Consider the following 25,415-nt stretch of genomic DNA (forward strand, 5'->3'; position numbering starts at 1 on the left):
CCTCCGTGAGAGTAGGGGATGGGGCCAGGGAGAGAAAATAACATGCCCAGGAGGGGGAAAGTAAGAAACATATGGCACTCCCCCCTCACACACTGGGGCTCCCTGAGGACAGGGCTGTGTCTCCCCCCTCAGTCTGGGGCTCCCTGAGGGCAGGGCTGTGTCTCCCCCCTCAGACTATGGCTCCCTGAGGGCAGGACTGTGTCTCCCCTCAGACTGGGGTCCCTGAGGGAGGGCTGTGTCTCCTCCTTCAGACTATGGCTCCCTGAGGGCAGGGCTGTGTCTCCCCCCTCAGTCTGGGGCTCCCTGAGGGTAGGGCTGTGTCTCCCCCTCAGACTGGGGCTCTTTGAGGGCAGGGCTGTGTCTCCCCCCTCAGACTGGGGTTTGCTGAGGACAGGGCTGTGTCCCCCCCCCTCAGACTGGGGCTCTTTGAGGGCAGGGCTGTGTCTCCCCCCTCAGACTATGGCTCCCTGAGGGCAGGACTGTGTCTCCCCTCAGACTGGGGTCCCTGAGGGCAGGGCTGTGTCTCCTCCTTCAGACTATGGCTCCCTGAGGGCAGGGCTGTGTCTCCCCCCTCAGACTGGGGCTCCCTGAGGGCAGGGCTGTGTCTCCCCTCTCAGACTGGGGTCCCTGAGGACAGGGCTGTGTCTCCCCCCTCAGACTGGGCTCCCTGAGGACAGGGCTGTGTCTCCCCCCTCAGACTGGGCTCCCTGAGGACAGGACTGTGTCTCCCCCTCAGCTGTGATTTCCATGAAGGCAAAGGCTGTGTCTTTCCCATCAAACCGGATCGGAACTGGATCTCTTTTAGCTTTAGGACGGGTGATGCATAGACCAACCATATCATTGGGGTTTTTCAGGCCGGTTGGAGGTAGCAGGGATCCACTTCCCAACCAACTCCCATCCTGAAGAACGACAATTATCCGCGCTGGCAGGGGCTCCCTCAGTGAGCAACCTGTTCCCAGCAACCCACCCACCCTTCTGAGTGGTCCCTCCTGCAGTCTAGCCCCAGTAGCTCACGATAAATCATCTGCAGGGTAGGGTGGCCCCAGAGGATGTGTGCGCAGGGCCCAGCTGGACGTGGGAGTCCAGATGAAAGAGTCGGCACTCTCTGGGGTCACCGTCTCATATCTGGCTGCCCTCAGCGGCAGGGGCGTAGATCCAGCTCCCCCTAGACCCGAAGCCAAGCTTGGGGAGCAGTAGACAAGCCTGGGTATCATCTGTGGCCTGGGAAGGCCAGGCTGGGCAGGCTCCGGCTTCCATGAGTCCAAATCAGCACAAGAAGTGGGTCCCAGGGGCGCCTGGGTGGCGCAGTCGGTTAAGCGTCCGACTTCAGCCAGGTCACGATCTCGCGGTCCGGGAGTTCGAGCCCCGCGTCGGGCTCTGGGCTGATGGCTCAGAGCCTGGAGCCTGTTTCCGATTCTGTGTCTCCCTCTCTCTCTGCCCCTCCCCCGTTCATGCTCTGTCTCTCTCTGTCCCAAAAATAAATAAACGTTGAAAAAAAAAAATTTTTTTAATAAATAAATAAATAAAAAGAAGTGAGTCCCAGCCCCCTCAGCTAGTCCTTTTCCAGCATGGCGGCCCCTGGATCAGAGAGGAGAGGCCTCCTATCCCAGCGGGTCACTGCAAGAGGGCCACCCCATCCTATAGTGGGTACGTTCGGTAGTGAAGGAAGCAGGAAGCAGGACGGACAGGCCTGGAATCTCTCTCGAGACCCTATGTCACCTTTCCATACCCGTAGCAAGGCTCTCCCCAGTCTTCTATCCCACTCCTTACCTCCTACATCTCTTTCAGGGAAATGAACCAGGAGGCCACGCAGCGCTGGGGTTGGCGTGGTCCAGAGGAGGCAACAACTTCTGGCCCTCCTTGTCCCACTGGCCACCCCACCTTCAGGCTGGTGGGATCAGAGAGTCTGTGCCTCCCCACCTGGTACTGAGAATTGGGCATTGCCGTGGCTGAGACTGCCCCCAGGTGCCAACCCCACTGTACAGATGTCCTGGGACTAAGGCAGAGCCGGGGTGGGTCCAGCCCTGGAGTGAGCCGGCCACTCTGCCTAAGTTAGGGTGGTCCCTCTCCCAGTCAGGCTGTGAGCTCCCTGAGGTCAGGGACTGGTCTCCCGCTTCCTGAAAGGAACTTGATAAATGTGGGCCAGCCCTGGGGTAGGAGTGGGGGATTCAGGCAGGAAGCCTCCGACCTCAGTGTTGTGGTTGCCTTATTGGTGTCTCCGGCCCCAGTCCTAGAGAGCACACAGAAGCTCGTAGGATTCTCCAGATCCTCTCCTCCTTTCCTTCACTTTGTATTGCCCCCCAACCTGACCAGGCTGGCTGCAAGGCCTCCTTATCTCTGGGCCCATCTTTGCCCACAAGTTCCCCTTCTCCGTTCCTGGAAGCTCCAGGTTCCTGGTGCCTGGGGAGGGAGGGTCGAGGGTATACAGGCAGACCTGCCAGAACGGACCATCTCTGAAGTTCCGGAGCCTGATGCAGGAACCCTCTCCCCCATGCTGGCAGGAGGGCTGGCAGAAGCCGTCGTGCCAACCTCTGTCCCTGGGCCCCAGACAGGTGGCTGTGCTAGGTCCAGCTCGACCAGTGTCCCGTGCTCTCACCCCTTCCCCTAGCATCACCCCTCTTTCAAGTACAGGCTTTGCTGCAACCGGATGTCGGGGCACAGGCTTGTCCCCAAGAAACCCATCCCCTGCCCTGCCAGTGTCTGCACATCCTGCCCTCCCTCCCTCCTTTCCCCACGCGAGCCATCTCTCTCCGGGCCACTGTGCTCACCACACTCTCTGCAGAGCCCTGACCCACGTGGAGAGCCGACCATGCCCCGGCCCGCAGCCAAGGAATAACAGAAGGGTCTCAGCAGAGACAGAAGGAAAGGAGAAACGACCCAGCTTCCCCAATAGCTAGCATGCCTCTGTCTTCACCCAGCCCGCTCTCCTATCTCTACCTGTTCTCAGCCTATGCCTGCTCTCAAGGCAGCGAGTTCGTTAGGTCTACTTCCCATTGTGTGGGCGAGGACATGGTCTCTCTCTTATCGGATGCCAAGACTTGCTGCAACCCGACTCAGCAGCAGAAAGAGTTGTCGTCAAGCCCAACCCTCAAATTCACACTGTAATCTAGAGGGAGGCTCTCACAGAACCTTCTGGCTTCAATCACTATTCCTACGTTATCCAACATCTTGGTCAGGTAGCTTTCTTCTTTGTACAGCTCTTAAATTACACGGGAACACAACATTCACCCTCTTTACCATTTTAAAGTGCAAGTTCGGTGGCATTAAGTGATTCACATTGTTGTGCAACATTACCGCCATCCTTCTCCAGAAGTCTTTTTATCATTCCCCAACCGAAACTCTACCCATTAAACTCTAACTCCTCATTCTTCCCTCCCCACAGCCCCCGCAACCATCATCCTACTTTCTGTTTCTATGTGTTTAGTACCTCATTAAAGTGGAGTCATACGGTATTTGTCCTTTTGTGGCTGGCTGATTTCACTTCGCATCATGTCCTCAAGGTTTGTTCTTGTTAGTAGCGTGGGTCAGAATTTCCTTCCTTTTTAAGGCTGAATAATATTCTATTGTACGTATAGACCACATTTTGTCTCTCCTCTTGGGTAGCCTGTTTATTAACTACTTTTTTATCTTTTTAAATTTTTTTAATGTTTATTCATTTTTGAGAGAGAGAGAGAGACAGCACATGAGTGGGGGAGGAGCAGAGAGAGAGAGAGAGAGAGAGAGAGAGAGACAGAATCAGAAACAGGCTCCAGGCTCCGAGCTGTCAGCACAGAGCCTGAAGCGGGGCTTGAACTAATGAACTGCGAGATCATGACCTGAGCCAAAGTCAGATGCTTAACCAACTGAGCCACCCAGGCGCCCCAATTAACTACTTTTTTTAGAAAGTTAAGCCACTATATTCTCAGAAGAAAATGTCTGAAGAGTTCAGAAGCAAAAAAAAAAGGGGGGGGAGGGAAAGTTCACCCCAATCTGCTCAGAGCAAACCCCTGAAGTTTTTGAAGCAGAGGGCAGATAGATTTATACACAAATAGCGTTTTTTACACAAATAGTGACACACTCCTCACCGGTACTTCTCAAATGCAAAATTCATCAGAATCCCCTTGAGCGTGTGCTAAAACAGACCTCTGGGCCCCAGCCCCAGGGTTCCTGACCTAGTTGTTCTGAGGCCACCCAAGATTTGGGGTCTGCTGAATGCTGGTGCAGCCCAAGGGGGTACACTTTGCTGACTTGCACCATCTAAGCAGTGTCTTGTCACTTGCTCTTACTCTTAGTGAATACTGACACTGAAAGCTGGACCTCATTCTTTTTTTTAAAAAAGATTTGATCTTTAAGTAATCTCTACACCCAATGCGGAGCTCGAACTGACAACCCTGAGATCAAGAGTCATATGTTCTTCTGGCTGAGCCAGCCAGGCACCCCTGGAGCTCATTCATTTTAACCACCGCATACTACTCTGGTCTTTGAATGCCCTATAACATAGCTAATCAGTGCCTTATGGGTGGGCTTGACATTGCTTCCTGTTTTTTTAGATCTGGAAATAAAATTGCAGTGAACACAGTTATACATATACTTTGAACACTTGTGACTTTTGTGACAGCGTATCTGATCAATTCCTAGATGTGGAACCCCTAAGCCAATGGTTTGTGAATTAATTCTGCTCATGTGTATGGCCAACCCCCTTCACAGGTGCTGTTGCCTTCCCACCAACTCAGAGGATGCCTGTATCCACAGTCAGATTGGGGAAAAAAAATCTTATTGTTTCTTAATTTTGATTTCTTGTATTGTGGTGGAGGGTGGGCATTTGCACCTGTTTATTGGCAATTAGTACTCCCTTTTCTGTTCATGTGCTTTGCCCAATTTTCTATTTGCTTTTCTTTTCCTTATTGACTGTATGAACTCATCTGTCATATATATTGAAAATGCTTTTTTCTGGTTTATTTGCCTTTAGACTTTAAGATATTACTTTTTGAGAGAGAGAGAGAGACAGAGCAAGTGAGCAAGGGGCCGAGAGAAAGAGGGAGAGAGAGAGAATCCCACAAGGGGCAAAAAGAGAGAAGGAGAGAGAGTGGGGGGAGAGAGAGAGAAGTGGGGTTCACCCGAAGCAGGGCTCGAGCTCACCCGACGCGGGGCTCAAAGTCAAGAACCACGAGACCATGATCTGAACCAAAGTCAGATGCTTAACCAACTGAGCCACCCAGGCGCACCAAGATACTACATTTTTATGCAGCCCATTTTTTTAAGTCTTTCCTTTTGTGACTCCTGTTTTGTGTCATACTTTCCCCAATCCAAAAATATGTATTTTTTAATCATGTTAATATTTTCTTCTAGTAATTTTACAATTTCCTTTTTCCATTTAAATATTTGGTCCATCTGGGACTTATTTCAAAATAATGAATAGAAAACTGGGGTGTTTTTTTTTCCTAAACAGCTAGCAAGTTGTCTAATTTGATTATAATTCATTTTTTTTTCTCTAACATGTTCCTTTATCATATATTCAATTTCCATTTGTTCATGAGTGTGTGTCTGGACTCTATTCTGTTCCTTTGATCTGTCTGTCTGTTCTCGTGCCAGTACCCAACTGTTTTATTACGAGAGCTTTATACAACATTTTAGTAGCACTGGCCGCCCCTCGTAATGCCTGTTTTTCAGAATTTTCCGAGCTCCTTTTGTATGTTTACTTTTCCAGATGAATTTTAATATAATTTGTCAAGTTCAAAAGATCTTGTTGTTTTTCACATCCACGAACAGATGTGATTTTCTAATTTCTCAACCCAGAGCAGAAGAGAAACCAGTGAAGAATGAGGTGGGGTTGTGGTCTGCAGGCAAAGTGACGGTGATTGATAGGGCAAGCGACCGCTGATCGGGAGAGAGTTGATGAAGTGAAGGGAACATAAAAAGGAGACACGAGAACCGTGAAACGTAGCCATCATGGAATGGGCCTTTAGTGGGGGGCCCAACAAGACTATATTACAACCAGGATAGTGATGGACACTTGTAACCACAACTCTGAGTCATAAAGACTCACATGGTCTGCAACCTCTGATTAAGAAGGCAGGAAAGTGTGTAATACCCGCTAGTGATTTCCATTCCAAAATACCTTTTTAAGGGCTCAGATATTAATGTTTGGAAAACTAATGTGAAATGGTTCATTCTTGGATGATGACAGAAGTATGACATGTTACTGGTTCCGCTACAGTTTTCTCAAAACCCACCTCTAAATTCCAGGGAGCTGCCAGCTCTGGGATTTGAATTTATTCCATCCGTGGAGACGCAACTGAGGGAAACGTCCCCAGCCTTTCAGCCAGTTTACACACAATAATACAAAAAGATTTAGCTCTTACTGAGCATCTGTCTCCCAACACGTGAGGCATGTGAGATGCAGACTACGTTTTAATTCTCAACAGCCCCCCGAGATGAGTGCCATATTCCCATTAGACAGGAAAATGTAGCCCAGAGAGCTCAAACTTGGACAAGTTCAAGTTAACGCGTGTGACAAAGAACCCTCAGCCCCCGTCACCCACATGCCGCTCACCAGCCCCCTTCTACTCATTCCCACTACCACTACAGGAGGTCCAAAAGGGAACCAATCCTATCCACACACCCCTTCACAAGGCCTGGCCCCTGCCTTACCCAAAGCCTGCACAGCTTAAAGAGGCCTCATCCCACGTCTCAGCCACGGGGAGGGTGGAGTGAGGATACTAAGGAAGAAAGGAACAGCTCCCAAGCCACCCACTTACCAGCCCCTTGAGATCAGGGGCTCAGGGAGCAGGGAGGGTGCTCCTGGGACTTGGCACACGCTTCCAAGACCAGCACCGCCTGCCACAGCCTGGCGTGGCCTCCCTGCACTCACTGGTTATGTCAAGGCATAGACTCTGTGTTCACCATACCACACCTCTGCCAGCGGTGTGGGCTGAGCCCAGTCCCATGCAGGACACCCCAGGGAGTGGGAGTCTGCAGGTGACAGACAGTGGGAGGAGGTGACAGGGAAAGGCACACCCTTGGGAGTTCCCCATCTCAGAAAAGATAGAGGTCAAAGCATTTTTCCTTGACAGCCGTTTTGAAGGCCTTCTAGAGGCCTTACCAGCCTGCCCTGGATTCAGGTACAGAGAAGTGGGAGGGTGAGGGCCTCCAGGCTGAAAGCTACTGGGGCAAAGGCAGGGCTATAGGCTCCTGAATCTAGTCCCCAAGGAACCAGAGTTTTCAGCCCTCCATGACCCCCTGCCCCAGCCTAGGAACCTGCTGACTGTAGAGCAGTGACCCCGAGGGTGAGGAGGGCAAGCAAATCAATTCATTCCAGCACCCACTAATCGCGAAGCGCCTACTATGAGCAAAGGACCGTGCTATTGGGGTGGAAGATGAAAAGGGGACTGGGTAGAGGTGAGGTTCGCTGGAGTGGGGACAGAGGGCGGTGGGAAGGCCTGGAGCAGCGGAGGCCCTACTCCCTGAGCATCCCCAACCTCGGCACACAGAGGAGCCGCTCGCTCCGGAGCTCGGCGCGCGCGCGCTCAGCGCCCGCGCCGCACGCGCACGCGTGCTCGCAGCCGCTCCCCCGCCCGCGCGGCTCCGGCTCCCGCGCGCGCGCACTTGAGGCCTCCCTTGTGCGTCTCCTCCATTCGCTACGTGCAGAATGGTCCGTCGGCAGCAGCTGCAGCGCCGGGTGGGAGGGGGAGGAGGAGGGGAGGGGGAGGCGGCGCCCAGGTCTGGAGGAGGGGCCGCGGCGGGCCAGGCTGGGGAGAGCTGGGGGAGAGGGGCTGGGGGAGAGCCCGGGTGGGCGCATCGCTAACCCCTTTCACTTCCCTCCTTTGCCATCGTCCGCTGCTGCTAGACCATTATGACCATCCCCCTGTTCCCAGCTTGGGCGTCCTGGAACCTAGCCGATCGGGGTTTTCTCCGTGTTGTCCCCTCCCCGAACCCCAAACCCAAGAAAGAAACACTCCTGGTGTCCCGTCGCCCTTCCCCCCCCCCTCGCCCCCCCCCCCACCCCGCCGCCCCGTCCCAGACCCAGTAACATTCCCAGGCTTTTGTGTGAGATGACCTAACAGTAAGCCTTTCCCCACCTTTCATAGGGTGGGGTACCTAAAAGATACTGTAGCCCCACTCCCCTTCTCCTCTCTATTATGTCCCTGGAGGAAGTGGAATGTTCAGGATGAATACAGAGCCTATTTCCCAGTATTTCCAAAATGGGAAGGCCAGAATCTCACCATGCACACCCTGACAGGATGGCAGAAAGGTCTGATGGCCCAGAAGAGCAGGCTGCTGCCCAGGGCCCTAGGGCCACATTCACAGAAATGAGTGTCAGGGCCCCTCCTAGACTGGCATGAATTCACCCGTATTACCAGTTTGTGCCCTAGACACCTGTTTGTAGAGAACTCTCCAGAAATGTAATGGTGAGAGGCCACCAAGGGATGGATCTTAGATCCCTGGTGGATCCCAAATTGACCAGCTCTCCCTCCTGCCAGGAATCCAAATGTGGCCCAGATATCCACAGCAGCCCCTCCCACCGGGTGGGACAACAGGTATTTTCTGTGGCACCTCCCAACCCTTCTCCCAGGGACGGGAGGAAACGTGCCATTGTCCAGTGCCCCTTCCCCATTAGGGCTGCTGGGAGGGGGCAGCTCCCTCATCCTTTCCTTCCTGGCCCCGGGGGGGCCCACCTGGGTTCATCTCCAAGACAGCCACCTGGGTTCAGCCTGCAGTCTAACCTCTGGCAGTCTGCTGACAAGTTAAGTCCAGATCCTCAGGAAGTAAGGCATCTTGGGTCAGTTTCATTTTACACAAACGGACCCATGAGCCTGGACTTTGCACAGAGCTGGATCCAGGGAAGCGGATTGTCTGTTCCTTCCCTGGTGCCTCAGTCTTTGGGGGGCGCCCTCTGCTGGCCACTGGGAAGTGCAGGAAAGAACAGAGTTCGACAGATGCACTCTCTCAGAGGGTCTGGAGAAGGGGACAAGAGTCAGAGAAACAAGTGAAAACCAGGAGCCAGCTGAAAGTGGCATACTGACCACAGATAAGAGAGGCATGCTGAAGCCTTTCTGGAGGTGGGGAGTTTTAAGCTGGCTTTCAGTAGACAGAGGAGGGGAAGCCACGCTGGCAGATGGGGGCTCAGGACATACCAGAGGCAGCCTTTTCCGTGTGTGGAACCCTGCCCCTGCCCTAAATGGCTCACACACCCACTGATATGTGTGGTGCCCTGCCAGGACTGGGAGAAGTGGCCCCCAAAAGAAGTCCGCAACTGACAAATCTCTGCGTCCATCCCCACCCCCCAAACACAAGGATGGCCCAAGCCCAGGTCTGTGGCATGGTGGGGCTCAAGGTGGGGTAGGGGCCTGAGTCACAGCCTGGTGTGGTACTGCCCTGTCTCGGGAAAGGCCAGGTCAACAACCCATCACTCTGCCTCTGGCCGCCAGACATCCTCCTCGTCACGTCTCACACGTGGGGCCAGGGGGGTGTCAGGGCAGTGTCAGGGTGGTGTGGGCCATGTTAGTGCTAGGGCCTGTGCTTCAGGGCCACAAATGGGCAGGAGAAAAAGAATGAAGGGCTTCTCACTGCTGTAGCTGGAGGAGTTTGGGTTAGAGGGAGGAGAGACTGGATGGACGCCTGGGCATCTGGAATGCCTCCTGGTATGTCGGGTAAGGGAGGCAACAGGTGCCACCAAGAACTGGCAGCTCCTAGAATCTGTCCCTGAAGTTGCTTTTTCTGAGGAGGGTCACCCTCAGGGCCTCAGTATCTGCACAGGCCCTTGGCCCAGGTCTTAACCTCCAAAGGTGGCCCACTGCTTTCGACCATCAGGCCCCACATGGGCCTATGTACCCCAGACCCCAAGAAAGGCGGAGGCTCTGGCTACCCAGACCACTCCGCAAAAGTAAATGGTTCTGTGGGCTTCTCTCCTCCCCTGCTCTACTCACTGATTCCCAGACTTCCACCCTAATGGCCAGGCCTCCTTCCAGACCTAGCCTGGGTGAAGGGGACTCCCAGGGGCGGGGATTGAGGCCCAGGAGGGAACAGAGAGCATGGCGCTTTAATTGGAGGTAATTAGTTAATTTACTCTGAAAGCAGTAGGGGGAGGGGATGGGTCTGTGTCCTAATAGGGCCCAAACTCTGCTGAGTCTCTTTCTGAATAGAGCTGACCACCCACCCAGGAGACCCACTCTTTGGCCCCAGGTCAGAGCAAGGCCCAGAGCAGACCTGCAGTAGAGCTGCAGAAAAAAAGCGGGTGCCTTGGGGTGGTGGGAACAGGCCTTTTGAGGTTAGGCAGGGGGGAACTGGCATGATTGGGGAGGTGCAATCTGGAATTGGAACTGGTTCTTCTCTCACCTATACTTCCATCCCTCCCAAGGTCATTGCCCTCCCAAGTTGGGGGCCCACCCCCCTCCTATGGTCAGTGACCTCCAAGAGCTGCCCACCCTAAGGGCAGCAGGGCCTGAAGGCTAACCTCACTGCCTCCTGCTTCGGGAAGCCATTCCAATAACCAATAACCGGGGAAAGGGGCGCCAGAGGGGAGAGCCCCTGCCGGGCCCCAGGGGGGCGTGTCGTCGGCCCGACGCGTCGTCGGCGGTGGGAGGGAGGCCAGGACGGCGTGGCGGGGACTCTGGGCGACAGCCTCCGGAGCCCCGTCTGAAGCAGCTGACCCGCTGGTGGCGGGCCAGGTCGCGGCGGGGCCGGGAGGCAGCAACGTGCGGCGCGGCATGTCGCGGCCGCAGCGGCAGGGAAATGTGGGGGCGGGCCGGCGCGCCGCCACCCCCACCCCACGCAGGCCCATTCATAAAACCCGCAGGCATTGCCCGGGCCTGGCAGCCTCCCCTCCTAATTGCAAACTCATTAAGGAGTTTGCATCTAATTTGCATGGAAATCATTTCCTGGCCCTAAACAGCGCAACTCCCCCTTCTTTTCAGACCCCTCTGCCCTGCTCTACGCATACAGCCTGCGAGAGGAGGTGGGGGAGGGCATTATCTCTGCCCTGAGCCCCCTCCCATGCCTCACTCCCCCCATCCTCCTGGCCGGGAGCCGGGAGCCGGGGAGCGGTGTTGGCAGAGCACCCACCTAGCTGGGAGTCCTGCCTGTGCCCTAGGTGAGCCCGCCCTGCACCAGTGGGTCCAAGCAAGGGGAGGTACCCGCCAAGTCATTTGCCCCCCGGCTTGGCCATGCCCAGGGAAGGGAGGAGGCGGACGGCGGGCAGCCGCAGTAGCTGGTTGTACCTGGCAGGAGTACGGTTGGTAGGTGAGGCTGTTCGTGCCCAGCCTCACGTACGTGCCCCCACCCCCACACCCCTCACCCCACAGAACAAGCGCCCAGTGACTACAGAAACAGACACCCAGCCTCTGCTCACAAAGGCACCCACACCAGGCCAGCCATAATGGCTGCCGTCTTGGCAGCTACCCTGAAGGGCAGACAGATGCCTTCACAGGCCGTTTGGTTCTTCTCCAGCACCCAGACAGGGTTGGGGGGAAGGGGCTTCTTTTAAGACTTCTCTTAAGACTTCTCTCTTAAGGCTTCTCTTAAGCCTCATAGAGGGGCTCCCTTCTGTACCCCAAATGTGGCCTCATGCCCTTCTTCTCCCACAACCCATATTCATGGAGGTCCCCCAAGTTCTGGGCCCTACATGAGGATCTACCCAGGTGAGGGGGACACAGGGGCCTCTAACCCAGGAGGGACAGTGGAGGTGGCAGCCCCAGAGAAGGGGGCACCTAAGTGCTTCCCCAGATGGGCTCTCTCCTTCCTGTAGTAGGTGGAATGTTCCCCAACCTCTGGGAAGGGGGGAATGGCATGGTTTAAACTGTTGGAAATGGAACAGAACTACCTAAAGTACATGAAATCAGATACTACCTGGGGCACAGTGCCCTGGTCCTGTATGTCCTGAGACAGTGTAAAAAGCAATCACAAAATTTTCAGCAGCAGGATCGAAAATTAAAACCTGCCTCTTGTCTGGATTATCTGGATCTCTCCTCAGACATGGCCCTGCTTCTGCTTCCTGCCTGCCCACACTCCCACCTGCTGTCCCTGAAGTTTCTCCCTTCCATTGCTAGGGCCTGGAAGGGGTGGGCAAGGGTGTTCTGGAACGCTGACCACACATTCATCTTGAGCAGAGTTGGACCAACACTCTCCTCTCATCTCCTAGAACAGTTGGGGCTAAAGTATTGTGTGTATATGAGTACAGAGGTACAGGAGGAAAATAGTAGGGCATCTATTTTTTTTTAATCTCTTTTCACTTAGGTTGAGTGTGGTTTATAAGGTAAACAACATAAAAATATGCTTATATTACTAGTGTCTCTCAATAATGTTTTTTTATTGTTAGGGAGCATGGCCAAACACTCTTTGGAGACCACTGGTCTAGACTTCAAGTGGGGTGACTGCAGGGGGGGGGGGGTGGCTTGTCTTGTCCCTCTTAGTATCTGTCCTTGAGAAGTGGTCAGTACAGAGGCCAGCAGGAGGCAGGAAGCCGGGACAGTGTATCGGATGAACAAAGTCTGCCCCTGGAATTGACAGGTAAAGAAATTGAAGTAACTCTGGGTGGGGGAGTTTGCTCAGAGAAGCACATGGGCAGACAGAGTACGTCTCATTGCTGCTGTGTGTGCAGCCTGCGCATGTCCAATACCCACAACGAATCCAGACTCCACTCCCAGCCACCCCAGTGGATGTGGATGTGGTTCCTTCCTCTGCCTGCTGGCAGCATGACCTGTCTGAGCTCCTCTCTAGCCAGACAGCAGGGCCACCGGCCACATCCACTCCAAACCCAATGGGAAGCCTGCTGCAAGTTACCTATCCTAGGACTCTCTGGAAGTAAATATGGTGTAGGAGAAAGAATTTAGGCTCCAGAAAGCCCTCAATCCTTGTCCCGCTGGGTAACCTCAGGCCCAACACATAACCAGTATGAGCCTCGGTTTCCTTGTCTATAACATGGGATTCATAATCGTACTAACCCAGAGGGTTGTTGTCAATACTGAATGGCCAACTGTGTGTACAGAGTCTGCACATAGTAGGTGTTCAGTAAAATTACCCTATGTGTGCAGCAGGTGCCCCATAAAGAACCTGTTGAATTGGGATTTGCTATCAGCATGGGAGGGAGAATTCTGAAGGCAGACAAATGAGGCTTTGTACAACACCTTCCTGCAGAAATTAACAGCCATCCCACCATCCCGGGCCCTCTCCAAGCTCACCCACTCCCAGAGGGGGTGTGGGAGGGGAGGGATGGGTCCTCCTCCCTTTCTCCAGCCAGCTCCTTTTCCTCTTCCTGTGCTGCCTTCACTTCAAGCATGAGCTGAGGGTGACACCTGACGGCCATTCCTGTAGCTGCAGGACCCATACCAGTGACACCACAATAAGAAAGGCAAGAGGTCTGGTGAGAGAGGGAGCCATTCTTTCCAGCACTTTCCTTCCACTTCACACCTCCCTTCCCGGGCCCAAGGAACCTCTAGAAAACCACCCCTCACTCCACCTGAGAGAGCTCTGACACTCGTACCTGCCTGAGGGGTGTGATGATCAAGGAGGCCTCTGCCCAGACCCTGCCCTGGCCCTCGGCAGAAAGCAGAAAGATGAAGGTTACTCTTCCCCCACGTGCATTCAGGGCCTTATAGGCATCATCTCATTCAATTCTTATCACTAGGACCTATTATCACAGCAGGGAAAGCAGGTACAGCAAAGTTAAGCAACTTGCTCAGGGCCACACAGCTCCTAAGGATCTAAATGATGAAATGAATGGGACACCTGGTAAGCCTCCAGGTGACAGAGGAGGCCAAGAGGAAGTGGCCTGCCAGAGGGTTAGAAACACCAAGTTCCAACCCAGCCTTGCCCAACTAGTGGAGTGACCTCCCTCAAGGGCCTTCTGCTGGCTCGAGGGCAGTGGGGTGTTAGATAGAGCAGTGATTCTCAAACTGGCCCTCCCTCCATGAGAATTATCTGGGGAGAATTAAAAAAAAAAATTAATGTTTATTTATTTTAGAGACAAGAGAGACAGAGCACAAGTGGGGGAGGGGCAGAGAGAGCCAGAGACAGAATCTGAAGTGGGCTCCAAGCTCTGAGCTGTCAGCACAGAGCCCGGCGCGGGGCTCAAACCCACGAACCATGACATCATGACCTGAGCTGAAGTCAGACACTCAACCGACGGAGCCACCCAGGTGCCCCGGAGAATTTTTTAAATACCAATGATTGCCCCAGCCCTGGCTGATGAAATCAGTGTCAGTACAAGTGGGGCTGAGGTATGGGTATTTTTAAAAATCTTTCTAGGTGATTCTAAATGAAGCTAGGGTTGAGATTGTGGCCTCTGGGAGTTTTCCATCTTTAGACCTCCTTGCCCTCCAGAGGTCAGCTCCCCAGGGCTTCCCCTGTCCTGAGGGCTCTCCAGAGAAACCACGCCTTCCTTCCCCAGTGTTCTCTGGACATCTTAAGGTGTCCACCCAGACCCCCAGGGCAAGCTGCCTCCTCACCCCTCTGTGGCCCCAGGGGGGAACTGTCCATCAGCTCTTTCCAGAGGGGGCCCAGCAGGCTTGAGCCTCCTGAATCTCTGACCCCAGGCCTGGCCACTGTGATGGGGGCAGGGAAGGCCACTGAGAGCTTAACCCCAACAGGATGAAGGCGCCATAATTAGGGTCAGGTGGTTGGCTCAGCCTGCGGAAATCCCCAGCTTAGTAGGGATAGGGGGGCTTCAGCCTGGGAGGGGAGGGGGTCAGAGCAGAAGTGAGGGGGCAGGGGAGCCCAGGCACGTGGAGACCCCAGGACCTAGCCCCTAGCCACCTCCTGGGAAGGCCCACTAGAAGCTCAACCCAGTTCACCCCACCCTGGGTCGCTGACCCCCAGGGAGACAGGAAAAGACTGACCAGCTCCCGAACCCCAAATGCCCCGCTGCTCCTTCGGGCTGGGGTGTGCCAGGATCAACTCCCAACCCCAGCCTTTGGTGGGAGGAGGAGGAGGAGGAGGGTACTGGTGGGAAAGGGCTACGTGAGTGTTCCCAGGGCAACACAGGCTTCTCTCTGGCCCATAATCCTCAGGCCTTGAGTGAAGGATCGCTTTCTTCTGTGGAATGTAACAGTGAGGGGACAAAATGGGGCAGAAGGAGAGGGGGGGTGGAGGGAGCAGATTCCAGGGAATAAACTTTGCTGGAGGTTCTTGCCAGCCCCCAAATGGTGGCAGCTACAAAGAGAAATCCCCACCACCCCCAGATCACCCCAGGGCACAAGGTCTTGGGCTGGGCTGGCCAGGTAGCTCCCAACAGTCCCCCACCCAGAGTCCCAGGGGGCCTGGGTGATCACCTTTGCTAACCGGGCATTTGTAAGGGAAGAAATGGGGTCTAAGAGATTAGAACCAGCCAAGTCACGTAGCATCAGAACCACACCCAGAAGCTCCAGCTTCCCAAGAGACTACCCAAGTGAGCCAGCAAGAACCAAAACCTGCTCCCACACTTACCTGGGCCAGAGTCCCTCTGCCCCCAAGCTGGGCACCCCTCCCCCCTGCCATCGGGGTCATGGGCTGGGCATGGCTGAGCAAGCAGGGGGCGGGTACCTACCAGTCCACAGGCCATGATGGCTGGGACCAGGGGCCAGCCCACTGGCTCCCTCATTGAGATTCAAAACTTATACTCCAGGAAGCCTTCTAGGCTGTTCCACAAAGGGCTGGTGGTGCCAACACGCACACACTCAGCCTTGACCTCCCAGAGGATGTTTTCCCCTCCCTTGCCTTCCCCTGGCCCATCACAGAGGTCCTACGTAGGCCCCCGTTCTGCTAGCTAGCTCTAGGCTAGTTCTAGTCCCAAGAACCCCTGAGGGCAGGACTGTGTGGGCACAAGGTACTGTGCCCAGCCCAGCACCAGCAGCAGGGAGACTTGGGAACAAGAGTCTCTTAGAAAGGGGCCAAACTTGGGGCCCCTGGGTGCTCAGTCGGTTGAGTGTCTGACTTCGGCTCAGGTCATGATCTCACTATTCAGGGGTTCGAGCCCCACATTGGGCTCTGTGCTGACAGCTCAGAGCTTGGTGTTTGCTTCAGATTCTGTGTCTCCCTCTCTCTCTCTGCTCCTCTCCCATTCTCACTCTCTCTCTCTCTCAAAAATAAATAAACGTTCGGGGCGCCTGGGTGGCGCAGTCGGTTAAGCGTCCGACTTCAGCCAGGTCACGATCTCGCGGTCCGTGAGTTCGAGCCCCGCGTCGGGCTCTGGGCTGATGGCTCGGAGCCTGGAGCCTGTTTCCGATTCTGTGTCTCCCTCGCTCTCTGCCCCTCCCCCGTTCATGCTCTGTCTCTCTCTGTCCCAAAAATAAATAAAACGTTGAAAAAAAAAAATTAAAAAATAAATAAATAAATAAACGTTAAAAAAATTTTTAAAAAGAAAGAAAGAAAGAAAGAAAGAAAGAAAGAAAGAAAGAAAGGGGACAAACTCAGCTCCAGTCACAGAACCTGGAAAGGACCTGCAGTAGGAAATCACCTCAAAAGGCATCTGGTTCTGGTTCAGCCCCCACCCCCTACACCCCATGACCTTGCAGTTGTGGGATAGCCTTCTGTCTCAACACCTGCAGAGATGGATGTCCCTTCACGGATCCGTTCACTCATTCATTCACGCAATGCTCCTCACCCAATCATCTTCCACACCTCAGGGGCCAAGGCAAATTGTTTTCAAGGTCGTTGTGGGGGTGGTATCTGTCGATCACCCTTCCTGGGCCAAGCACAGTGCTAAGTGGAAATAAAAGATCCCGGCTGGCAACACACCCCCGTGTTCATGTTGCGCCGTGGCACTTACAGTTTGCACACCCCAGTATTCCTTTCAGACCCCAAGCAAGCGTCCTGGGTGGTGTTGGTCCTGCTCACTGGCAGCAGCTGAGACTCAGAGGGGGCATGTCTTTGCAGCTGGGAGAGGGGTGGCCTCAGGACACAGCCTGCACAGCTGTGCTTCCGGCCCAGCGCTCCCTTCACGCACCCACTGCCGGCCCTCTGCCAGCTGGGGTTCCCATGTGGGAGACAGGCTTTGCCCAGGGGAGAAGAGGGCTCCTAGCCATAAAAATAATAGTGCGGAAGAGTCAGACTTCCGCTGGATCCCAGACACTGTGCCGAAACTGTTAGCAGCAGGGGAGTCAAGTGCTGACCCCGGAACTCCCACCACCTGTCCTCTGGGACCAGGCCCGCAACAGGGACCCGCACAGCTGGCACATGCATACGCGCACAGACACACCCAGGTGGCATGAGTCCCTGCACGTCCTACGAGACGGGCTGTCCCGGCCCATTCACTCCCCTCTGATAACCCAGCAGCTTCCAGCAGGACACGCACGTACCTCCAGGCTGGTCACCTCGGGCACATGCCAGGCCAGCTGCCAGGGCCCAGATCACCAGCCCTGCTGGGCCCTAGAGCGTGACCTCCTCCATGGCTCACCCTGTTCGACCTCAGGAAGGGGCGTGACCCCACGGGATGTGAGGTCCAGAGGCCCCACCGGCCCCTCCTCAGGGCCAGCAGGTGCTGCAGGGCTGGGGTCTAATGAGGAGCCTCAGGGACACCCCCTGCCAGGCTCCGTGCAGGCACCCAGCTCCTGGGCACACTCCAGGGAGATGCAGAGTAACAAAGAGAGGCCTGGAAGGGCTGACAAGGCTCTAGCAGGGAAGGGGGCAGAGGCGGAGGGGGGAGGCAGAAGGGAAAGTAGGAGTAAATCTGGGAAAGGTGGAGGTCGAGGTTTGGGATCAAGGAGAAGCACAGAGAGGGCTTGGCCAGGGAATGCTAACAGGGCAGCTGGAATTTAGGAAAGGGAGGACCCGTGGGGCATGAGCAGAGGCAATTAAGAAATGGACCCTAGAGCAGGCAGAGCTGGGTTAGAATCTTTGTCCAGCCACGTACAAGCTGGGTGACCTTGGGCAGGTGGCTTACTCTCTCTGAGCACCGTGGTATAATAGTACCTGCCTCACAGACTTGTGGGAAGTAAATGAAGCAAAACGCCAAGCACGGAGCCTGACACACAGGACCTGCTCGACTCATAGGAGCTGTTGCAAGGAAAATCCAAAAGGCTCTGAGGGCAAACCTGAAAAACAAGTCAAGCCTGCCCTGGGCCTAGCAGAAAGGGGGCTTAGGGAGCAGAGAGCCCAGGGAGAGACTGGGGCCATGGACCCAGGGCAGCCTCCCCACAAGGTCCTTGTCCCTTGAAGGGGCTAGGGGGTGAAGAAGAGGGCAAGACAGCCACTGCCGCCATGTTGGCATCATTCCAGGGATTCTGAAAGGTCCCAGGAGTGCTTCTGTCCACCCCAGGCCCTCATTATTCACATGAGGGGGCCTAGGTCCAGCGAGAAAAAGGAACTTGACCAAGGTCACTCGGAGACGGCAGATCTGCTAACCCCCAAGCCAGCCTCCTTTTCCTGGTGAGGCACCCTGGGCCCTGTTCAGAAGCAACAACCAGGGAGAAAGGCCCCTCAACTCCATGAAAGGGAAAGACCTAGAAATCATATTCCCTGGAAATAAAGATGAAAAACTCCACTCCTGTTCCCACTTGCTGAGGCCTGGAGAACACCCATACTTCCTCCGAAGCCCAGACCAACGGTACCGCCTCTGAGAAGCCCTCCCTGACCGGCGATGGCAGTTGTGGAGGTTACATTCTGCAGAGCCCTCTCTCTGAGGCCTCCACCTAGCCACCGCTATAGTCAGTGGGTGTGTTTTGTTTTGTTGTGTTGTTTTTTCCCTCCACTGAGCTGGAGTTTTTGAGGCCAAGGGCAGGGTCTTAATCAAGTTGGAGGGCCCAGGTCCGACATCATGATCCAGCCTAGTGCTGCTGTGTGTGTGAACGAAGGAACCAGTTGAATCCAGATCTGCCGGGGCAAGGACACCCTAGGGGTGGGGACCGGGCTCTGGGGCAGCTGCCTTCCTGTCCTGGCCAGTCTCTCCCTCCCCCATGCCTGAGAGCCCCGTGCTAAGAACAAGTTCCTGGTGCAGGCTGTACCCTGTCCCGGATGCCTGGCATTTACCAAAAGGGCAGAGACAGTGAGAAGGGCCTCACCTGTGCCATCCACTCAGAAAGGAGCCGGGCGGCCGGCAGGAGGGAGAGGAGTTAGGTTTCAAAGTGCCCGAAGATGACAGACTGATGGTGGAGGCTGGCCATCTCAGAACCTGCAAAGGATTAGTACCTAGATGAGATGATACAAGGGGCATCTGCAGAGCTACGGGAGGATGGCAACCCTACCCCCAAAATGGGCAAGAGATATGAGTGGGCAGTGAAGGGAGACAAGACCCCAAAAGCGAACACACATGAGAAGAGGTGCTGAAAATCACCAGACATCACTTCTTTCCAATGGATGGGCAAAGATGAGAAAACTGGATAAAGCCCAGTACTGGTGGGGATGTGGGGACACGGGAGCCCTTTGCATGGCAGGCGTAGGCCCGATGGCACACCGTGGACTCAGGGTGGCCATGCTTAGTCAAGTGAAATACCAGGTGTCCTGTGACCCTGCAGCTCCCCTTGTGACTACATACTGAGAGTCTCAGGCGGGTCCCTCTGGTCCAGGCAGAGCTGGCCCGCAGCTCATTCCCTCCAGGGGGGTGGGCAGAAAATTGTGGGGTGGCACATCATGGGATAAGTGACAGCAGGTTGGAGCAAAAAGGCTAGATTTTTTTTTTTTTTTTTTTGAAAGGGAGAGAGAGAGAGAGTGGGGGAGAGAGGCAAAGGGAGAGGGAAAAAATCTTGGGCCCCATGCTCAGTGCAGAGCCTGATGCGGGGCTCAGTCTCATGATCGTGAGATCATAACCTGAGCTGAAATCAAGAGTCAGATGCTTAACTGACTGAGCCACCCAGGTGCCCCAACAAGGCTAGATTTTAAAACAGTGCTGAGTAAAGGAGATTGTGACACAATGACATTAACCGAAGTTGTTCCAAAACAACAGTGCCTATTTGCAGGAAACATACAAATGGAAAGATCCACATCCAATATTGTGAGGGGGGAGAGGAGCGGTGTGGGGGGCTGAAAGGAATATATGCACAAACTAGACAGGCCAGTGATGCCCACTAAGTCTGTCCCCGAGGGCCACAAAGGGGGATGGCCCCAAAGCCCTGAGCACAGGCCACAGGTGGAGCCAAGGGCCCCATGCAGGTGGGTCAGAGCCCTGCTGACCTCAGAGGTCACCCTCCACTCTGGCAGAGAAGGATCTTGGCCAAAGTCAATCCACTGCACACTCAGAGCCCACCCAGCGTGGGCATCTTTCATGCCCTGGAAATGGAGGCAGAAGGAACCTCGAACCTATGGCAGTGGGGTTCCCCTGAGCTGGAGGAAGTGAGAAGTGAGTCCTTGACCTCCCAAAAGTCTCTATGATTAAGGGGCTTTGTACTTTTCTTGAAGGAGAGTCTTTATCTTCAGATGTACATTCAGGGGCATCCGGGTGGCTCGGTCACTTAAGTGTCCTGCTCTAGGTTGCAGCTCAGGTCATGATCTCATGGTTTGTGGGTTCAAGACCCCCATGAGGCTTGTGCTGACAGCTGTGGAGCCTGCTTGGGGTTCTCTGTCTCCCCCTCTCTCTGTCCCTCCCTTGTTCGTTCTCTCTCTCTCTCTCTCTCTCTCAAAATAAATAAATAAACATTAAAAAAAAAAAAGAGAAACATCTGTGAAATGATATGCAGCCTGAGGTGTGCTTCAAAATCATCTAAGGGTGGGGGCAGGGGAGAGTGGATAGGGGGTTGGTGAAACCAGACTGACCATGAACTGATGGCTGCTGAGTCTGGGGATGGGTGCATGGGAGTTCATTATGCTTTATTCTCTACTTGTGATTGCAAATTTCTCTAATAGAAACTTAAAAAAGGAAAAAGTTCCCCCTAAGAGAGTCTATCATCTGAGGAGAGTAGCCCCTGAGCTCAGGGAGCTCCCAGTCTGATAGGGGAGACACAGCCCCCACCCCCCCAAATGCCCCCCACCCTCTGTGTGGCCACGGCCTTCCTGCATCTTCTCAGCCTGCCTAACTGGTCAGGGACCACGCGTGGGACAGAAGCATGGTCCTGTCACCGGGAGCTGAGCCCCCAGACCTGGCCTTTGTCACTGAGCCCCAAGGGTCAGGCACGGGTGCCACGCCTAAGCAGAGCTGGCTCTGGTTCTGGCTCTACCTGCTTGTGGCCTAGGTTCCTCACCTTTACAGCACCTGCCTGAGGAAATGCCCCGGGGGGTCCAGCTGTTGTCAGTGGGGAGCCGTCTCTGTTGACCCAGCCCCTCCCTGACCAAGTCTCCCTGTCCGTATTGTGGTTACTCAGCTGTTGCTGCCTCTGCCTCCCTGCTTGTATGATGAGGACGAGCGAATTGGAGGCAGTGTTTCATAAATGCTCACACTGTCACCAGGACCAGGGGAAGGAGCTGGACAGGGTCACACAGTCAGATAGTGGCAAAGCTGGCTTAGTCACAGGTGCAGAACACTGAGCCAGCTGCCCCGTCCCTCACTATGAGGCCTGTAGGCCGACAGACAGAGTGCCCTCGTTCCGAGTTAGGGTGGGGTCCCTGGGACAGTCCCCTTCAAGCTCCCAGTCCCACTGCCAGGACCTCTGACTCAGAGGAGCACCAGAAACTCCACGTGGGTGAGACACAAGCCAGAGGGGGGAGGCTGGGGAAAGAGGGAGGTAGAAGCCTTTATCCTGCACCCCCTCCAGGTACACAGAGGGGTCCAGGGACATCTGTCCAGGAGAGCAAGTCCAGACTCAGGGGCTCTGCCAAGAGCTGCTGGGTGAGTCAGGGGTCTTAGGCAGGCCTGGACACCCCTCTCGTGACAGTAGTAATAGCAGTCAACGCTTGTATAGTGCCTGCTGTGCACAAGGCAGAGTTTACAGATGGGAAAACTGAGGCATTGAACGATTAAGTAATTTCCCTCAAGTCACTCAGCTTGTAAACGGCAGAGCTAAGGGTTTGATCCCAGGCGGTCTGCCTTGAGTCTGTGCTCTCAGCCACCCCAGTACACTCTCCAAGGGCAACAGTCAGGCTTCTCCTGAGACAGTTCTTCTGATTCCCCACGGGTCTGGTGGCCGTTGACGTAAAGAGGGGGGGCCTCTATCACAAAAGGGCACAGGCCAATGGCCACAGCTCCTTCCACCATGAGAGCCTGAGAGCTCCTGGGAGCCCAGATGGTGTAGAGACTGGGCAAGGCAGCAGCTAGAACCCTGTTTATACCACAACCCATGGGATGGGCTCTTCACCTGGGGCAGACCGCACTGCCCCGGGGCAGGACCTCCACTCATCTCTTGCTCTGGAAAGCAGGGAGTGGGCAGGGAGTGACTGTGTCAGAGAGGTGGGCTTGTATTTATTTATTTTTGTTCTTAATTAGTATCATTCACAGAAAGTTAACCAAGAGGGGTGCACTCGGGTGGCTCAGTCAGTTGAATGCCCAACTCTTGACATCGGCTCAGGTCATGATCTCATGGTCACGGGATCGAGCCCTGCGTCAGGCTCTGCACTGGGTGAGGAGCTTGCTTGGGATTTTCTCTGCCCCTCTCTCTCTCTGTGCCCCTAACCCCCTCTCAAAATAAATAAACCTCAAAAAAAAAAAAAAAAAAAAAAGGTTAACCAAGATCAGCAACAAATTCTTTGTGAAACACCCTCACAGCCAGTCACCACGTGGGCCCTGGAGAATCTCTGTCCTCTACCGAATGGGAGCAGCTGAGGCCACCCCCTCCCCCCCTCCTCCTGAAGCGTGGCCCTCTGCCAAAAAAAATGCCACACCGTGTAGTGGTGGGTCAGGAGTACGGACTTCCGGAGCAGAAGCCGGGGCTCTGGATGAGTGCTGCCACTTCCACACTGAAGTGCAAGACCACATATTAGGTGACTTCTGGGCCTCGGTTTTCTCATCTGCAAAGTGGTGGTGATAATACCATCCCCTCACAGAGGGTCACAGGGTTGTTGTGGGTTTTTTTTTTTTTTTAATATTTATTTATTATTTATTTATTTACTTAACTTATTGATTGATTGATTGATTGATTGATTGATTTTGAGAGAGAGCAAGAGAGAGAGACCAGAGGAGGAGCAGAGAGAGAGGGGGAGACAAAGAATCCCAAGCAGGCTCGGGGCTGCCAGGGCGGAGCCAGACACAGGGCTCGAACTCACAAACCATGAGACCGTGACCTGAGCCAAAACCAAGAGTCAGACGCTTAATAGACTGAGCCACCCAGGGGCCCTAGGTTAAGGGGTTTTCATGAGGTAAGGTATGTCAAGTGTTCAGCCTGGTGCCTGGTACATAGTAGGTGTGCAACATTGGCTTCTTACCGTTACCACTGCTGTCAGGATCAGCCCCAACCAAGCTGTGAGCTCGTTGGCGGAAGGAACCACATCTTAATCACGGTCTGTCTCAGCATTTTGCACAGAGCTTGGGATACTGTAGGTGCTCCTGGCTTTAGGTCAAGTTCCCCAGAAGCAGGTCCTGAGATGGGGAATCCCAGCTCGTGATTTCCTAAAGCAGTGCTCCCAGGGGGATCAGGGGCCAGGGGGACACTGAAGAGAGACTGGGGGAGGCAGAGGAGGCCCACAAGGGTGCAGAGGCTGGGTTCATCCTGTCCTGCAGGGGACTCTGCTGTGCACGTTACACCTCAGGGCTCTCCCCATGCCACACAAGGGAACTGAGCCCTCTCTCACCTGCACTCCATTTGTTGGCTAAGAGCTACTTTGGGGGGCGGGGTGTAAACTTCCAGGCACTTCCACTATGCTCCAGGAGCTGAGTGCATTATGTAGAAAGAGAGCCTGAAGAAGGGAAAGCACACAGGGGGCAGGGAGGGTGCATGGAAATGGGAGAAGGGAGAGTAGCCCAAGACAGCCGACTTTGAGGATTGGGTGTGGGTGAGGAGAGGGTACACATAGCTGCTAAATTCATCACTCATGCACCCCCAGGGGAATTTAATGCAGTGTTCAAGGATGTCCGGCTACTACTTAATAATGACAATCCCCTCAGGGAAGGGGCAGCACATGCATTTGCCCGGTATAACATGGGTCAGTTCACGTCTGTGAAGATAGAAAGATATGAAGATCAGGTCTTAAGTACAGAACACGGTGACCTGGGCAAAGGCAGATTTTTAGATCCAAAAAACAAAATTTCCTTTAAGTTGGATTATGGACGGAAAGAAGCAAGTGACCCCCAGCCAGAGGACGTAGATGGAGGTCTGAAGTCTGGGAGAGAATCCTGTGACAGTGCTTTAAGGGCCTATGTGAAAGATCGTTATTCCAATGGCTTCCATACTGTTTACGCTAAAACTATAGGTGAGCAACAGATCATTACTGCATGTGTTGAAAGCCACCAGTTTTAGCCTAAAACCTTCTGGAATGGTCATTGGAGATCAGAGTGGAAGTTCACCATCATACGACCTACAGCCCAGGTTGTTGGAGTACTTAAGATTCAGGTTCACTGTTACGAAGGTGGCAATGTTCAGTTGGTTAGTCATAGAGATGTACAAGATTCAGTAACTGTTTCGAATGAAGTCCAAACTGCCAAGGAGTTGATTAAAATCATAGAGCATGCAGAAAATGAACATCAGACAGCAATTAATGAAAACTATTGAACAACGTCACACACCTCATTCAAGGCCTTGCGCCGGCAGCTTCCGGTTACCCGCATGGAAATCGACTGGAACAAGATACTCAGCTACAGGACTGGCAAAGAAATGCAGAATGCTTAAAGGCTGAATGTAGGATTCTTCAGTATGTGGAAAGAAAGGATTCGACATGCAGTCATATGCTAAATCAGTGATTTATAAACAAGAGTGATATTTTGCAGGTTTTCTAGCCTCATGGAAGGCTGTTTAACCTTGATTCTTTTGTGTTCTCTGCCTTGTAATTTTCTGTTTTCACTACATTTAGTTGTAATTTTTTTTTTTAATTCTGCTACATTTAATGATGGAGAAGGAGATCTATCCTAGAGTCATTTTACCTTTTAGAAATTTTTCCTAGCCATGAAGCCCTGTCATTGATATAGACAGGTAATACACTCAGCACTTTTCTATCCCTATCCTTCAAAGCACTTCTGGTACTTCCGTGGTTTTTACTGATCCACCCACCGCTAACGATGCTATGTTACAAACGTGCTGAAGGGAAGACACATTCATCCTCTCCCTCTGACTGCTTTGATCATCATTTATAGCATCCCATAACTGTAGTGTTCAAAAGTTTGGATAGGGCTGTTCAGGTCCTTTTGTGGGGGCAAAGGAAGTTTTCTGGAAATGCCATCATAGCCAGCTTCTCTGGGGAAGTTGCTTTTAAATCCAAAGACTTGAACCACATTCCCTGCGCATGAACGTGTTTGCTTTTTTTCTCTTCCCTCATTGTCTCTTTCCAATCTAGCACCATTATGGTTATAGACATCTGCATTTTTAGAAGAGTTTTACTCATTTACTATTCTCTTTTTATTATTCAAGAACTGCTGACATACTAGGAATGCAGTAGAGTCGAAAACGTGAAAAAGTGCAGATGTTGAAGGAAGAATAGGTATCTTGTGCTTTAATACTTTGTGGCTGGATTGTACT

General features: G+C 53.7%; 1 pseudogene; it reads left to right on the top strand.

Moving 5' to 3' along the window:
• The first annotated feature begins 12,137 nt into the window (after positions 1-12,137).
• On the top strand, positions 12,138-24,612 carry LOC125166095 (F-actin-capping protein subunit alpha-1-like; annotated as a pseudogene).
• The last annotated feature ends 803 nt before the right edge of the window (positions 24,613-25,415 follow it).

This window comes from Prionailurus viverrinus, chromosome B2 (genome assembly GCF_022837055.1).
Source record: "Prionailurus viverrinus isolate Anna chromosome B2, UM_Priviv_1.0, whole genome shotgun sequence".
Taxonomy (NCBI): domain Eukaryota; kingdom Metazoa; phylum Chordata; class Mammalia; order Carnivora; family Felidae; genus Prionailurus; species Prionailurus viverrinus.